We start from the raw sequence: 16,119 nt of genomic DNA, 5'->3' as shown, positions 1-16,119 counted from the left end.
CACAACTTGGAACTTTTCTTGTCCATTGAAATGAAAAGCCTGTGATTGTGAGTGCTTTTGTATAATCACGATTGCAATAGGGCTGGTACAGACACAGACTCAAAATAAGGTGTTTCAAGCATAAATAGCCTAATAACTGAAATTTTCTCCACAGTATATAATCTTTTTTGCAGCATCAGTGAACATTGGACTATGTAGTGAAAAATGTATCCCATAAAAGGCATACAACACTAAACAAAATCTTTCTTGAAGTAAAACATTGCTTTTGATAGCACACTGACATACAAAACACCAGTTCTTTGTCTAACATCCAATGAGTCAGTGATAACAAGGTAAAATATATTCTGGAGGATTGTATTTACATAACCTACTCATCATGAACATCTCTATAAAAGCCAGTCTATAGAATACCACTCCAGCATGGTGTAGTGGTTAGAGTTTTGGACTAGGACAAGGAAGACTTGGATTAAAATCCCCAATCATGTATGAAGTCTACTGGATCACAGATAGGGTTGTCAGCCCTCCCCCCCCCCCAACTTATCAGGCCACCAGTGGGGGAGAATAGAGTTGCCCAAAACTCTCCAAAGCAGACTTTTTCTCCAGAGGAAATTATGTCTATAGGCTGGAGATGAGCTGTAATTCCGGGGGATCCTCAAGTCCCACAAAGATACTGGGATCTCTAATGACAAACTGGTCACTTTTTTCTAGCCTTTAAAGAAGTGAGTGTAAGCTCATGCTTAACTTCTACAAGTAGATATTGGACTATGCAAGATCTGTAGTGTGCATGATTCAAATACATATGAAGAATACCCTGCAGGGGGCATCAAGGGAAATGTGTATTTAGCATAGTTATATTAGGAACTTCCTAATGTTTTTCAAATAGTCTCCTCCTATGTTCTGATTGACTCATTTGGAGACTTCCTTTGAACATACTTCCTCCCTGCTTGCCTGCAGAAATCAACATAGTGAACAAAGACTACTGTCTCTCTCTCTTTCTATAGTTTGTTTTACTTCAAAGCTATTTTTTTCTTTTAAGCCTCCTGGTGCTTAGATCCTTTTTCATATTTAAATACTGCCAACATTGTAAAGGTATATAAATTACTCCGTTCTTCTGTTCCAATGTCTCTCCTTATCAGTCAGTTCCACGCTGGGTATGTCTTTGGAAACTGTAAGCTGAGATTCTTCAAGCTGCATTTTCTGTTGGGTAGCCATCTTAACAGAATGTTAGCTGTTTTCCCCCCTTCATCAGTGTACCAGCTCCAGTATTACTTACTTTTCCCATCTGATCAATTGCTGGGGGGGGGGGAGGTTTAGAAATGGAATGAGTCTTGTCTAGTGATATGACTTTTTCCCTAAACTTGGATTGCTGGGGGAAACAATGATAGGGAAAGCTTTGAATGATATTTAGGTGTGTGCGTGCACTACTTAAAGTTTTAAAAGATATGTACCCTCAGGGGGAAACTCTGGGGCTTGCTGCACAAGGACCAATTTTGCTGAATGTTTTCAGTATGGAGAAATGCTATATTTAATAGTGGAATTTCATCATTCCACATACCGTTAATTCTAGTGGAATGTTGAAGTGCCAGTAGCGGTCTATTCATTCCCCATATGTTTCCGGTCTCACTGGAATCACAACAAAGAAAGCGATATTTTCTGCACTTTTCTGCCACTGGCCGTCAATCCAACAGAACATCCAATGAACTGTTGTGTTCATGCTCCCGAAAAGCCCCTTTCCCTTTTAAAACTTTTTTTTTAACGCAAACACCCCAGTCACAATGAATATTTGTTCATTCATTGTCTCAGAAAGACCTTTTTTGCTGGTGTAGGAACTAGCGCTCAATTGTTTACACGCTCTTCAAGTACACGCTTTACACGCCCCCCCCCCCCCATAGGCATGATTTGTGGCCAAAATTACGGGCAGTGTCGAACAGGGGCTGTATTGTGCTTGGGAACTTTAAAGACATTTGCAGTAGGGAGCTTTGTTTTACTGTTAAGCACTTCTGTGGAGGGACTTTAGCCGGAGAAGCCTCGCTCGTTCGTTGCTTTCGCTGGTCTAAGGAGAAAAAATGGCTATTGCGTCTCTGGAAGCTCGGGGGCGAGAGCGAGGGAGGGACATTCTTTCTACTGCTACATTGAGAATGCACATGTCTTTTTTGGATGTGTTGCAGGTTGTTCTCAAGAGTCTAGTGGTTTTTTTGGGGGGGATCCACTTTTCTGGATTTCCCGAAAAGCGCTACAACAAAGCAATTTTTGCGGGAGTGTTGCAGGAGTGTTGCAGATTGTGTAAGTCATGCAGAATGGCCCTCTGCGTTCAGCTGGGAAGTGCCTCTTTCTTTTCACAAGTAGATGTTTCATCTGAATCAGAGTAAATGTGGAGAATGGAGGTTTGGAAGTTTGCAGCTTTCCTCCGACGTTTGGGGCAGACCAAGCAACTGAGAGAGAGCCTCCACAGGGGCCAGGTTGAGCTGGGCTGGGCAGGATGACCCCCTTCTCCTTTACCTCCCCCTCAGCCAATCCTGTTGAAGGAAAGGAGGGAGGGAGGGAGCCAGCAGCTCAGTGTGTCTGGTGCTGGTGGCTCTCCCTCTCAGCAGGCGAACAACTGACCGAGCCTGTCCAAGCAAGGGGACAGCAGCAGCAGCTCAAGCACAGGGGGCATGCTCAACAACAGCGGTGACTGCTCTCAGCCAATCTCCAAGCCCATTTCCCCACTTTGCAGCCAGACAACATGCACGGGGAAGGCTTGGTAACCCTGGGGGAGGGTTACTGGACACACTGAGCACCACAAAATGGCATATTTTTAGCTCTATGTGCATATCTGACCTCCAGCCCCCGTGAAAGATATTGTCATTACACAATACAGCCTTTACCATTAAATACTTAGTTAATTTTAAGTGAAATAAGTCTTCATTCATCATTGTAACTGATCAATCAATGCTGTAAAGTGCAATCCTGAACAGATTTATATCATTCTAAGTCTATGGATTTAGAAGAGTGTAGCTCTGTTCAGGATTGCACTATTTATCTATACATAGTCAGACATATACTATATAAAATGTCATTTAAATTATACAGAATACATTATTTTAAGCCAAAGTTATTTTACTGAGAAATACACTATATTGATCAAATGAATGTGCCCTTAAAATATTAACATTTCAGAAACATTAAAGCAAACTGTGCATTTATGTTTGCATCATTATTTATAAACTCATTCTGCTGGAAGCTTGGATTTTAAAAACAGCAAATTGCCAGAAGCTTCCCCCCAGTTACTGGATTGCCACACTCCAGTGCTTGCAAATATACATTATAAATCTTCATCTTGGCCTTAATGGCCAAAATAGGTTTGGTAGAATGAGCCCCATCGGTATATTCATGTTCCTGCCTTCTATGTGTATAAACCAGGGAATGTGGAATTTTTACAACAATAATAAAATGCACACCTTTTTTTTCAGAATGCAGAAGAATAAACTTTCAAGTATTCAAAAAGAGTGCACACAGGATAGAAATGATGAAGATAGTCATTCCAGAGAGATGTTCAAACTCAGGACATTTCTGCACCCATTAAATGTAACATCATGCCACTGAAGCTGAATATTCCAGCCCCTGCACATGATGTCACCCACATCCAGCTGACAACTTGCTACATCCTCCATTTTAAAGCTTTGGGAATCGCAAAAAGTGGATTCACCACCCCAAAAATTGCTATCTACCAGAGAGCAACCAGCAGGCAACCAGCAGAAGGAAGATATGGAGGCTCAAACGTGCTAAAGACGCCTACATCATCCCACCCTCGCACCTGCCTCCTTTTCTGTTGTTCCTGGGGACAGGAATTTCTTTTTTTAAATGGCAACGTGCCTGGAGCAATGAATAGGCGGACTTGCAAGTAGGCGATGCCAGAAATAAAAGAATATTTTATTAAACAAAACGTGCCTCTTGAAAGTTTTCTCTCTCCCCACACACCCAAAAATCTGGAACAATATTAATTTTTTAATTTATCATAGGACTTGTGATTCCATAAGGGGTGGCATCCAAAAAGCACTATACATCTATGATTCCATGCATAGGCATTGCAATGAAGAAGTATGAATTTAAAAAAATAGAGGGAATTGGAGAAAGGGAATTGGTTGATTGAACTGATTGACAAGCAGAAGCATGATGCATGTAAGGCACGTTGCTCTTTTCTGACTCTTTCAGCATCAGATGAGGAGGGTAAAACACGTGAAAAGAAGACAGACAAAGGCGAGACAGCAAAAAGGTAAAGAGGGCCTGGGAGGTGAAATATTTATTTATTTATTTATTTATTTATATTTACATTTCTATACCACTGTTCACGCCAAATAGCCTTGAGGCAGTTCACAACATAAAATCAATAAAATACAGCATAAAACCCATAAAACTCCCTTAAACATACAATAGCTTAAAAAAATTAGCACTTCACCATTCCATGGGTGTGATACTATTTTTCTGATGTGCAGAAATTCCTTCAAAATATATCTACTAATCTTCCTGTTCTCCATGGAGTTGATAGAGTAGCACACTCCTCCATAAACCAGTCTAATGTTCCTGGACGCCAGTTATGTCACATTCTCATGAGAAGGAGCATGCAGCAACATAGAAGAGAAAATGAAGCAGCAGAAAATGAAAGATGCAGGGACAGTCTCCTGTATAACCTTCATCTAACAAACACTCTGGCCCAAAAGATGTGTCACAAATGGTCAAGAAGTTTCTTGTCCAACAAGATCTTTATTATGACCTCCATAGAAAACAAAAGAATTGCTTCCAGTGCATAGAAAAGGAACAATACATTTTAGCTTTTAATCCCAGTTCCCAATTTTATTCAACATTGTCTTTTTGGAAATAGTAAATGGATGGAAATTGCTCTACAGATTGGAAGATTTTCTTTTGTGTGCTTTTATGGTGCTTAATTGGGGGCCAGATTTGACGTGGCATTTTCCCTGCACTATAAATTTCCAACTGGAGTAAATGGGTTGTGAAAATTTTGGAGGAATAGGTCATTAAGGATCACCAAAGCATTCATTTACGCAAAGGTTAAAATCCTATTTACCATTTGCTCTTGGAACTGTAGTTGATTCATTGTTCAGCATTTTCTGTTTCTTCAGTTAACTATTCACGTTCTTCTCAACCAACCTCTAGTCTAGTACAACATGGTTGTTGGACAACAATATATGCAAACAATTTCCTTTGATAAATAGGCTTTTTCCTGGTGTTTAAAAATATATAGGGTGCTTTTTTGTTTTAAAAAAGCAGTACCTGTAGTGATTTATATAGCTGTGCCAATTTTTATCAATTCCCTCCTCCTATAAATTCCTACCAGGCTATTCCTGAAGGCCCACTATCTTCTTCTCTGGTTTAGGGTAGGCTTGTATGCAAGGATTAGGACATGGGAAAGAGGTGCCACACTCAGCATCATCACAAAAAAGCCTTGAATATATAGGAGGAGAATCAATTTGAGGAGTAAGTTCTGAAAGCACTTCCTATCACTTGACATCCTATGAACAATATTTTAACATTTTAGGTACAAATTATTTCAGTTTTCTAACTGATAGCTATAGAAAGAAATAATATTATGTGTTGCTGACAAACCATACTTTGAAAGGTTTCAGAGAGAGATTGAGCAACAAGAGAAACTCTAGTTAAATAACTGAGTTTTCTACTGACAGCTAATCCACACAGAGTTTAGACAACTTGGGCAGTGGGAAATCTGGGCAGTGAGATATTAACTTACAATTTGGGCCTAACTGGAATAATTCTTCTAAGGAGTGAAGGAGGGGAAATCGGGAAAGTGGATTTCCTCAAACACACGTGTATGAGAAAGTGCCCTAGATGCCTCCGTAGATGGTGCAATACTGGTACTTCTAGAAAGGGAGGAAGTGGCGGTACTAGCCAAAATGCCCACTTTCTAGGAGCCAGGGGAGTTCAATGGAACTTTAAAAGATTTTGAAAGAAAAAGATGTCTTTTGTGGATAAACACAGTAACAAAACCTCTCAGTTTAAAAGAAATCTTAGCATCTTTGAAAGAAAAGCCTGTGAACATGTCAAGAGCCTGTAACAAAGAACTTAAACTGTAAAATAACTGAGGTAAGAAAAAATTTGATTCCTCATTCCAACTACCCTTTTCCTTTTTGTAAAATAAAAGCTTTTGCTTGTGGTTAGAAATGCCTCAGAGCCTTTCTGATAGTTAAAAGGAAAAGTGCTCTATAACCTCCCAAAAGAATTCCAGGGTTAAATAAAGCCCAAAAGTTATAGCAGTGACAGGGAAGGACAGTGGGCTTCATTTTTATAAGGATCATGCTACAAGGCTAGCTTAGTCTGTGAGAGAACATTTTTATTCTGGAGGGAAAATTTACCTCAGAGTGGAGTTCTGAATCCACATCATCAAAATCAAAGTAAACAAATGAAAATCAAATAACAATGAGAACGACCACACTCTGAAATTTAGGTTCAGGTGCTGAAGTAACATCAATAGTTAAAAATCTTCATTAGGCAGAGAGTGCTAGGAGTTAACTGTCGCTCAAGCTCTCTCTACCTAATGAGGAATTTTACTCCTTCTCTTGCTATTGCTGTTTCTTCAGTGCTTGGAACCTGACTTTCAAAGTGATGTTCATTACAGCCTTACACAGAAAGCAAGCATAAGTAGAGCAGTTAACAGATCTGGCAGTAGGTGATGTGAAAAACCTCTTCCTGAGACATGGCATAGCTGCTGCCAGTCTAAGCAGACAATACTGACTTTGATGGACTAAGGGTCTGATTCCAGTATAAGGCAGTTTCATGTGTTCAGGAGTACAACACAGTCTCTCATGGCACATGATCCAAAGCAGATATAATGGAGGAAGTCTGTGATAAGATCTACCAGCATCTTTCATTTTAAAACAGCCATGGTAGGAAAGAAAAATTGGATTCAGGGCAATGGTGCTGGAAAACTTAGCAAGACCTTTTCCTCTCAAAATTTCCACAGTTTAAATCACCTGTACAAGTTGCTATTAGCCTTGCTGTGGAAAGATAAAAATCATAATCATCTTTATTCTTGAATCCCTCCCTTCCTGGTAACTCATTCCTTTTGCTTGATACCATTACTAATTCCAATTAACCCCAGTGCTTTTAAAGAAAAATAATGTAAGGCAATCCAGTAGTTGAAATTCCATTTCATAAGATGGTTTGACACATGGTTGAATGGAAATGAGATTTCTGATATTGACCAAAGTGATGACCTTTATGATATTTGGACTCATAAAATTCACAGACAAGGCTTCCGATGAATTGGAATTAGGAGCACTGCTCTATAAATCATAGCATACTGACTCTCCATTTGAGAGCATCTCTTGACAGAAGACGCATATTAAGCCTCTGCTTAGTCCCCACTGTCACGTTCTTCAGTCATATTCAATATGCCTGTAGAACCCCATATCTTCTTGCTTACTACCTTCACAAACATGTTCATGCAGATACAAAGCATGGCTCTAGTTTTATAAAACCTGGTTTTCGGTATTCTCTCATGCAATCAAGAAACCAAGAAAAGGCTGCACAGATAGAAAAGAACAATTTTGAATTATTATGCCTGGAGTGTACCCCTTTACCTATTCTATACAATTGAGGGCTGCCATACATTCCTGAGGAGAAATGCAAAACACAGCACTTAGACCGTTTATGCACTGGGAACTTCACTGCCCTACCCACCTATCAGGAGCACAGATAGGGGGTGGATGAGGTGCACCAGGCCAAATGCTCCCCCATGTGGGTGCAGGAAGAGGTGGGGACACCTGCCACGACTAAAACTCCAGCCTGCAGCCCAGCATGAAACCTCCAGTGCATAAACGGTCTTAGAGATAATTTAATGAATGTAAAACCTGCCATCCAAACCTGTTACTGTGCAGTCTGTAATAGGTCTCTGCATATAGTAGTCTAAAAAATGTACTGCTGTCATGTCACCAAGTCACAAGAGGCAGATGGCAGTTTGCATTGTATCCACTGGGGCACAGGGATGGCAGAGAACACTAAACCGTTTCTCTGACTGTGCTCAGTGGGCCTTTCTGCAACATTACTATAAGGCTAAGGTTCCGATTCTGCTAAAACCATCTATTAAGACAGCTTTGGAGCAAGGAAGGACCAGCCAGTGAAACTCATGGCTGCTACAGTCATTGCCACGAGACGGCCTCCTAACAGCATCATTCTCTTTAGCAGCCTTGTTCATTTAATTCCACTAGGTTCATAGTTCTGACTGTGCAATCAGATCTTGCAAACAGGCATCCCTGTTAACATGCCCATACACACACACCAATACCCCCCCCCCATTTTTCAGTCTTGGTTTCATCCTGGTTGGCAACTTTGAACATATTTCATAGTAGAATAACAGCAAACCTATGTTAATATTATGAACAGAAGGGGGGAGTTAATATTTTCCTAAGATCTATCAAAGTAGTAAAAGGATGCTTCACCCCCACTACAGCCTTCGTATACATGATAATAGAATGTTAACCTGCCTTAGGGGTTATATATGAGGAACAGAAGTAAAAAAAAATAGCTTCCATTGCTAATAGCATGGACAAGGTATGTCTGGGGATAACCTGGGCCACACTATTCCAATTTCATTCATTTTTGGCCCTGGAACTTCTACAATCATCCAGAACCTGGTGGCCAATTCTGAGATTCTTAGTTTTATTTTCTCATGAGTTATGCCCACCAAAAATGGACAGAAGGATATGTATGGAGAATCTATTATTATAGATGCATGTTAACAGCCAAACAAGTATTTTATTTTGTTACAGTTTTTGATTTGAATCAGGGTTTTATGATGGGGCAGACTGTCCAGAGGCTCAAGGTGGCTCTTAGTTGCCGTGAAAGTCCCAGCTGATTTGTGGCAACCCCATAGGGGTCATGTGAACCTGAGTCATCTGGGCCAGAGCATTTTAATAGTATAAAATGGAAAAGTTTTTCAAGGATAGCATAATTACCAATGTTTCTTTCAGCCTCTCTATTTTTATGGGAATAGTCAAGAGCCCTCCCAGTGACTAATATTCCATTTTTGGGTTAGGCTCTCAAGTGGATGGTGGCTACACAGCTTCAGGCACTCTAGGACAATATGGGTGTAAACTGCACTGAGCTTTTATTCCAATCCCAGGTTGATTCAGTCCCTGCCCTCTACACAAAATGCGATTTCCGTTTGGATTTGGGGCAATTTAAATTTTCCTTCTGCAGCAAGGAGGATTGATCCGGAGTGACCATGCCTTTATTGTGTGATATCTTAGAGTGCTTTTAATGCTCAATATTTTTCAAATCTGGATTGGGAAAGCAAGCTCTGTGGTAGAGAACCTCTGATAGGTCACACCTGGTCATGTGACAAGCTTGCCTTAAGGTTGAAGCCCCTAATTTATCTCAACTTCTGTCGGTCCTGGATTTTTTCTCCCTTCTCTGCCTTTTTCGATCCTCTCCCCCTCCCCCAAGAAAATAAAGAGGCTCCCTGCCTGGCTCTTCTCCCCCCCCCCTTCAAGAAAAGAAAGAAAGAGGCTCCCCCCCCCGCCCTTTCTGAACTACCCTAACCATGTGCAGAACACTTTCCTGTTTCAATGAGGGGGGGGGGAGAGGAAGATCCGAGTTCAAATCGATCTGAATTCAACAGGATTGACAATGGAATAAACAAAGTAAGTGCAGACTCTGCCCTAGTTGGTGGCTTTCTCCACAAACCTGTTACTCCTATACACCACTTGGTAGCTAATTGTATAAGTGAACAATGAGCAAATTAATTAGTCAACCAGAAATTATATACATTGTACATTTAACCATTCAGTATTCATTTAAGAACATTATTCTATATATGCATATTTTTCCCAGCCTCATAGTATCTTAGCTGTTGTCTCCTCCACCCTCATGTCATATAAGTGCCTGACTTGACCATTAGTGATCCTGTTTAGAAGCATCTCTCCTACTGCACAGATGCAAAATACCAATCAAGCCAAGGAAACAAAACAAAACTCCACTACCACAGCTACTTCACAAGCAAACACTATTTGATAATCATTTGAGGACATAGACAAACATTTGGCTCACAGGTGATCGCAACTGTTAACAGTAGGATGTTCTACTATCACACGTTCCAGCATCTCTAGAAGTAGAGACACTTAGATAAATGACAGTAAGAAGATGGACATCAGTTATAATGGACTGCATGTAATTGTGAATGGTTGTGTCCCCTGGAGAGAGGGATCCAGGGCTAAGGATATGACTGTTCTAAAAGGGATGGGGAGCATGTGTTCACCACATACTTATGTGCAGCTTCTTGCAGGTTCATACATACACTTCCTAGTTATAACAGTAATTACAGTGCAGCATAATCTCTTGTTATTATAAACAAGAAAGTTAAGTAGTCACAATTAGTAGTCACAATTACACAACTTCCTGACAGAACAGGACCAAAATGGGGAAAGAAGTATCTACTGTGACAAATCAGCACTCCTGTAAAGAGTTCTATTATACAAACTATGCTGCATCCCAATATCTTTTATCCTTAGGGGGGAAACTTTAATGAAATCAAATTCAATTCTGTTCAATTCTATAATGAAGCATTATAGGATAACGAAACTCTTACCATATATTTTGTCTATATGTTTTTTTAAAAGACAGCATAAGAATACAATTTTCCTTTGTCTTATTTTTTGGAGGTAGGTGCCTGTAAGGTTTTTTTGTTTTGTTTTTACTGCATTGGTCGAAGGTTTAGTGCCATGGTAACAGCAAAGATTTCCTTTTGTATGATGACAGCACATAGTAACAATATACTGCTAAGATTACTGTTTTGTTTGTTAACAACTGAATCCCTGTCCTTGAATATAACAGATGTATTTTCAGGCTATTATTTCAGTATATTGTTAATACAAATATTCACTTGAAGTCAGGAGTGGTTTTTTAAAAAAGGTTGGATAGATAAAATTGGGTGGTGGGGGGAGGGTTGTATCAAACCGCCAGGATAGTTTTTCTGCATTATTATTTTACAATGATTTGTTGGCACTTATTATTAGTGCTTATTTTCAGCAATGATGCAAGTTTACTTCATGTTAGCAGGTGAACAAACAAAAGGAATCTTTAGTTTCACAGTATTTTAAACATTGTCCAATATTAAGCTGTGGCCATCCTTATCATACATTCTCCGTGATTTTTTAAAATGAGAAACACCAGTAAGCAAGTGGAAATATTATTTCTGTGCAATAATTTGCTATTACCTGGTCACAAACTTTAGGAATGCTAACTACAAAACATTTTTTCCTCCAAATCTCAGAAAATAGCACTTTAAAACACATACAAACAGGGTAAAACCCCTTTCCAGCTTTTTAATCAGAAGCCAAAAGAAATGCTGGTGGGAGAAAACCCCGGAATTTCACAAAACCCTGGTTGAGAAAGCCTGGCTTAGACTATGGTGGGCAAAGTCCCTTCCCCCTTGAGGCAGTTTTCCTGACAGTCTGATTTGGGGATCTAATACAAGGGAAGGGATTGCAAAGGGGAACATCTGAAATGGAGAATTGATGGGTCTGCTTAGCCCTCTCCCTCTCAATTCCCAGCCTGAGTCCAGAATAAGGTTAGGAATGAAATATGGGCTAGGAAACTTGTATGCCTAGTTTGCTGCTGAGGCATAACTACACTCAGCTCTCATAGCCTTATCCAAAATGCAGAGAATAATACTGACCTCCTTTACAGATTTGTTTTCTGGATTACTGAGAAAATATATGTGAAGTGCTGTGGACATTCAAAGAGCACTCTAAAATATTAAGAACTAACAGTAGCTAGATGAAAAAAAGACATCTGTTATTAAACTTTTTAATTTCATATAAAAGAGTGTAATCATCAATCTTAGGTGGATGTGACTGACGGAGGAATTAAATAGTCCTACTTATGGAATTTAGCAGTAAGTAGCAGCTTTCAGTAGAGCCTCTTGTGGCACAGAGTAGTAAGGCAGAGTGGTCTGAAAGCTTTGCCCATGAGGCTGGGAGTTATTATTATTATTATTATTATCTTTCGATTTATTGCCCGCCACTCCCTTACGGCTCGTGGCGGGTTACAACATTTTAAAAACCCCAATAAAATCCATTAAAATCCCTCAACAACAATTACAATATAACATTATTGGTTAGCAAGCTAACCTGGCAAGATAGGCTAATCAACCTCCCCCTCCTACTACAAGCAGGTGGAGAGGGGATACTGATGGTACTAATCCCTAATCTCAATCCCAGGTCCCGGGTCCCTGGGGGGGGGGGGCGTAGATGTTAGCCTCGGCCTCAACTGGAAACCTGGTGGAAGAGCTCTGTCTTGCAGGCCCTGTGGAATGATGGAAGATCTTGCAGGGCCCGCAGCTCTCCCAGGAGCTCATTCCACCAGGTAGGGGCCAGGACCGAAAAGGCCCTGGCCCTGGTCGAGGCCAGGCGTGCTTCCCTGGGGCCGGGAACGACCAGCAGATTTTCTCCCGCAAAACGTAAGGCTCTGCGGGGGGGCATAGGGCAATAGACGGTCCCTCAGGTATGTGGGTCCCAACTCGCGTAAAGCCTTGAAGGTTAAAACCAAAACCTTGAACCGGATCCGGGCAGCAATTGGCAACCAGTGCAGCTGCCTCAGCACTGGCTGAATGTGGGCCCTCCAAGGTGTACCAGTGAGGACCCTGGCAGCTGCATTTTGCACTAGCTGGAGTTTCCGGACCAAGGACAAGGGAAGGCCCGCGTAGAGCGAGTTACAGAAATCTATTCTGGAGGTGACCGTTGCATGGATCACTGTGGCTAGGTGTTCGGGGGACAGGTAGGGCGCTAGTAGTCGGGCCTGGCGAAGCTGGAAAAATGCCTGGCCCGCTACTCTTTTGACCTGCGCCTCCAAGGTCAGGGAGGCGTCAATGATCACACCCAAATTCCTGGCCTGGGACGCGATGGTAAGGTACGTCCCTGCCAGGGTGGGTAAACGCGCTTCCTGTTCCCGCCCCCTACGTCCCAACCACAGGACCTCCGTCTTGGAGGGGTTGAGTTTCAGGCGACTCTGCTCGAACCATTCTGTCACCGCTTCCAAACATCTGGCAAATGGTTCCGGGGGAGAGTCCGGGCGGCCGTCCATGAGGAGATAGAGCTCAATCCCAGCAGCCGACTCAAGGTTGACTCAGCCTTCCATCCTTCCGAGGTCGGTAAAATGAGTACCCAGCTTGCTGGGGGGTAAACGGTAATGACTAGGGAAGGCACCGGCAAACCACCCCATATTGAGTCTGCCATGAAAACACTAGAGGGCGTCACCCCAAGGGTCAGACATGACTCGGTGCTTGCACAGGGGATACCTTTACCTTTAGCAGCTTTCACCAATTATTACAAAAAACCCCCACAAAAACCCTACCACTTCACAGGAACATTCAATACTGGAAGGAATAATTTTATAGGGTTTAAATGAAGTCCATTCAAAAGTATACTACAATGATGAAACAAATGGGAAATTAAAAGGGCAAAGATACATTCAAATACAAGGATAGACTGAAAGTAGTAAGGGTAAAGGAGAGCAACTGGTTGAACTGTCAGCTGTACATGGGAGAAAGGGAAGAGGAAAAGAGGAAAATACCTGCAGAAGTGGCATATAGTAGATCATGGCTTATATATAAACAAAATTGCATTTTAAGGTCCAGTTCCTGAACCTTTGGTGATTAGCCCACTGCTGCTAGTTTAGGGCTGTGTATTAGCAACACACTAGCACGTGTCTATATGTTTCCAGCTGCCATCCAGAACACACCCCATGATTCAGGACCCTTTCAGACAGCCTTTGAAATCCATTTTGGTAACCTTTTGCTATGGGATTTTTTGTATTGTTTCAGACACAATCATTTTAGTAACCAGCAGCTAAAACATTTTATTTACCTTTTCATACAAAGCCCCTTGTTTATGCTTAGCAAAGCATGGCTGAGCAGCTTTTGAGATAAACTGCTTTCTTCAAGTTTTCACCTCTTCTTTCAGCTTCTGAAACACTTTAGCATCCTGTTTAAAATGTCTGCAGCAATTCCAGTAGTTCTATACTTCCCCCCCCCACACACACACACACACACTGCACTTTTTCACCACACCATTGAGATGCTCTAGCACCACTGAGATACATTGAGATTGTGGCTGTTCAGGGAATTAGTGATTGGTGTTACAGAAGTTGCTAACAATAGCCACTAGCAGTGGTGTTGTAGTTTGCCTTGTTCCCTTAGTGTGGGGCTTCTGGGGCCTGATTGGTGCCAGACCCGGGTCCATATAGATGCCACCCTGCCCTTTACTGCTTGTGCAGAATTGACAATTGGATTCCTTTCCAGCAATTCAATGGTTTTATTTAAAGTAAAACACAATTCTGTTTTATTAAGCCAGAAATCAGAAGCAAAATTTGCAAATACTTGCAGATAATAAACATGCTATTAAAACTGAATCATCTATTAAAATTTATCAAAATACATAACGGTTTCTTTAAGAATAAGGCATATCAGGTTTTAAACTGATAAATAGAATGCTATATAAAATGTGGAGCTCAGAAATTATTTTAATGATGACTAGTATAATGAAGGCTACCTCCTGATGGTAACTTCTTTTCAATACTCTTAATAAGGTTCTCAAGGCTAATTTTAAAAACTACTTAATAATGTGATAGACCTGCTATCTCTTTATTTGGCTTAAGAAACTGACTTAAGAACCACCTTGACTTCTGATTTTACACTTCCCCATAAAAATTAAGCTTAACATGGATTATGGAACTCCATGAAAATATATAGATTCAAATGGGTAGCCATGTTGGTCTGAAGTAGCACAATTAAATCAGAGTCCAGGAGCACCTTTAAGACCAACAAAGATTCCCACCTCCCCATATGCTGCTTGCTCCATCCATCTCCATACAACTGTGAAACATTCCTCCCAGGGAATTGCTGGTAACTATCTATCCTAAGGCCAGGGAGTCAAACTCAAAATTCCATTACACTGCCATATCTTACAGTCACATTATCACAAAGAAAATAAATAGTGATGAATATGGATACACAAATTGAACAAGGTTAGCATGAACAGTGAGATTAAAAAAACCTTTGTCCCTGTTGAGTCCTAGGTATGTCATAGTATTAAGTGTTGTAATAACTTGCATTTCTGCAGTCAGACAGATGGAGCAAGCAGCATATGGGGAGGTGGGAGTCTTTGATCACTAATAACAGGCAGTTGGGTCTCCCCGTATGTTTTTGTAAAGTACACTGATAGTACATATGCAAACACACACATTTGCATATCATCCTGGTGCAGGGGCCTTGTTAATCTTCTCTTTATCATTCCAATTTTAGTAGATGTGCTGCCAAAGAGTCCATAGGCCTGGCAGAAATGTATACCTTGTCTGTCTCCCTGAAAGTCAAGACAGACTACGCAATGTAAGTCAATGCAATCAGCAAGATGAAATATCTACTAAGTAATGTAATAGCACATTAAATCACATTGACTTGGGGAAAAGATCTGGTGGAAATTTCTTTAATGATTAAACAATGATAAATGCTCATTTGTTGTACTGAAATCAAGTAAGGAAGCTGTGTACTGGACCATTCAGTTAATTCTTTTTTCCCCACGTCACTATCTACTTCTCATTTCTGTAGCTTCTGCCTTTCCCAGTCAATTAGATGGCAATGTTTTTTGGCCAATGCACATTTATACTAGCCTCCCTGTGAATGCCATATTAATATATCTGCCACCACTAGGATTACAGCAAGGCATCTCCCAGGGAGATATTATTAGTCAGTATAGTATAATGTCTGTTCCCTTCTGTTGATGTCTTTCAACTGCAGATGAAAACTTTTTTGTTTTGTTTGGCATTCCCTCAATGAACTATCCTTCCTAACGCATGTTGTACTTCTCATAAGTGTTTTAACTATTCTATATTTATTTTAACACTGGGTTTGTTTGTTTTTTACTTTTTTTAAAGTAGATTTAATAGGGAATGTTTAGAATCAGGATTATCTTAATGTTTTTATAGTGTATTTTATCTTTTGTAAATAGTTGTCTTGTCTTTTTTCATAAGGGCAAAAACATGGGATAGTTTGTGTATAAAGAAGTAAATAGTGTCTATACTAGAGGGTCAGACTATAATCCATGAGATGTG

At 40.6% G+C, this 16,119-nt stretch overlaps 1 non-coding gene across 1 annotated transcript; it reads right to left on the bottom strand.

Moving 5' to 3' along the window:
• Window positions 1-15,230: 15,230 nt before the first annotated feature.
• Window positions 15,231-15,335, bottom strand: LOC143839197 (U6 spliceosomal RNA). Its single transcript, XR_013231653.1, has one exon. It is a non-coding gene; the product is annotated as a U6 spliceosomal RNA (small nuclear RNA).
• Between the last annotated feature and the right edge of the window lie 784 nt (window positions 15,336-16,119).

Source organism: Paroedura picta, chromosome 5 (genome assembly GCF_049243985.1).
Source record: "Paroedura picta isolate Pp20150507F chromosome 5, Ppicta_v3.0, whole genome shotgun sequence".
NCBI classification, from domain to species: Eukaryota; Metazoa; Chordata; class Lepidosauria; order Squamata; family Gekkonidae; genus Paroedura; species Paroedura picta.
The sequence above is the reverse complement of the archived record's forward strand: the minus strand, read 5'-3'. Positions and strand labels throughout refer to the sequence as shown.